The sequence below is a fragment of the Pinus tabuliformis genome, chromosome J (assembly GCF_031772625.1).
Source record: "Pinus tabuliformis cultivar Carrire ecotype Pingquan chromosome J, CPIR1, whole genome shotgun sequence".
In the NCBI taxonomy this organism is placed as follows: Eukaryota; Viridiplantae; Streptophyta; class Pinopsida; order Pinales; family Pinaceae; genus Pinus; species Pinus tabuliformis.
Genome location: NC_142295.1, coordinates 38657225 through 38659182, shown reverse-complemented (window position 1 = coordinate 38659182; position 1958 = coordinate 38657225). Strand labels below are relative to the sequence as shown.

Here is a 1958-nt window from a genome sequence, read left to right as displayed (position 1 = left end):
TTTTTACATACCATTGCCCAAAAAAAATGGTCAACGCGTGAAACAAAAACTTATTACATACGATTTATGTTTTTAATACGTGCCGTATAAAAACATATATAAAAGAACATATAATAAAGTTTGCCCATACCCATATTAAAAGGGCCTCACCAAAACTTCGTAAATGCATTAAAGACCACAGCGTTTCCTCCACGGCAGTCAAACTGGAAAACCTTTCACTCCACCCAATGCATTGATTTGCTGCAGGCCCGTATGCACCTTACGCGATCGACGGTGGAGGATGAAGAAACAAATCCGACGGCGGTAATGAATATCGGAGGGCAGTTTGCAGCAGGGCTTTAACCCCCGAGAAGATGACGTTGCGTTACGTCAGGGCAATGACACGCGTCTGCACCAAATCCCATCGGAGCCGCATATACGGAAACAGCTTTTCGCTGGTAGGCGGTCCGAGAAAATTAAGCAGGTTTCCGGTTTTGCTTTGGCGGTTTTGGGTGAGTTACGCACGGAGTTGAAATTAGATTTCAACATAAGTCTTGCCGTCCCTCGCTCTCTGTCTCTGTTACTCGACATGGATCAGTTGAGTGTGAGCAAATTCCGTTTGACTGGGGACTCGAGAATTCCGTGATTCCGTCTGTTAGCCCTTGCTTATCTGCTGCCTGGACGAAGCTTCCGTTAAATGAAAACGATTCAGAGGACATGGTTTTGTACGGCATTCTCAAGGAGGCCGCCAACAAGGGATGGGTGCCCCGAACACCCAAAGAAGAGCCGGTGACGGAGATCAAGAAAGAAGCGGCTTTTCCCGTCAAACTAGAGGCAGATATCCGTCAAAAACGAGAGCCACGCCGCCGCCAAAGAATGTAAAGAAGAATGCGGGGAGGCATTACAGGGGTGTGAGGCAGCGGCCTTGGGGAAAATTTGCGGCGGAGATAAGGGACTCTGCGCGTAAGGGCGCTAGAGTTTGGCTTGGCACCTTCAGTACGGCCGAGGAGGCTGCGCTCGCATATGACCGTGCCGCTTACAAGATGCGGGGCTCTAGGGCTCTGCTTAATTTCCCCCTCCAAGTTGGCGCAGAGGACGTTAATACATGTAATAATACGTCCAGTTTGGAAAAGGAGGAGAGTAGTAGTGGTGAGAATAATTTGAATAGGAAGAGGCAGCATGAGGAAATGATGAGTGGCAGTGAAGTGCAGTGGGATAGACAATGTCGAATGAGATTGGAAGATAGAAAGAAGATGGGTAGCGGAATGGTTGAAGAGATGCTCAGTGGGAAAATGGCGACGCCACCACTCACGCCGAGGGCCACTGAGATGAGTTTCACTGGTTTCCTGTGCACTGGACAGCTCATTGTGAATTGAAGTCTTCTATGCATTATTTCATTCTTTCCCCGAGGGACAAAAATTTATATCCATTCTTTCTCCACAAGCGTATTCTTTCTATATGTACCAAAAGTTTGTATTCTTGTCTATTGGATCATTCATAAACCTGCATTTGTTGTGTGAACGCTGCTATATTGACATATAGAAGATGAAAAGGAAAATCATCTAATGACTTTAAGCTGTGGCTTTTTACATTTCTGTGATACATTTTCCCAGATATATGTAAAAAAACTAGTCACAAAATCTTTATTATGGATTAACAATTTCATCCTAGCGTGAGTTGATTCTCTCTTTTCCATCGAGAATCAGCTTAACCCAAAAACACAATATTTTGTGAACAATGAAATTTGGTTCGTCATTTTTAAATAAATGTTTAATTTATTAATTGTATAATTTTTTAAAACAGTGTTTCAAAGTGTAGATTTTTCAATTAATTTTAAATTTATAATTATAAATATTTAACAATATTATAAAATTATAATTATAAATATTTTATAAGAAGAAATATCTACATATTTTATATAATTATTTTAAATAGAATAAATTATTTTATATAAATTAAAACAAAATTATTAAAAATAT

The 1958-nt window shown here is 40.8% G+C and overlaps 1 pseudogene; it reads left to right on the top strand.

Moving 5' to 3' along the window:
• Positions 1-353: 353 nt before the first annotated feature.
• Positions 354-1698, top strand: LOC149225349 (ethylene-responsive transcription factor 2-like; annotated as a pseudogene).
• Positions 1699-1958: the final 260 nt, after the last annotated feature.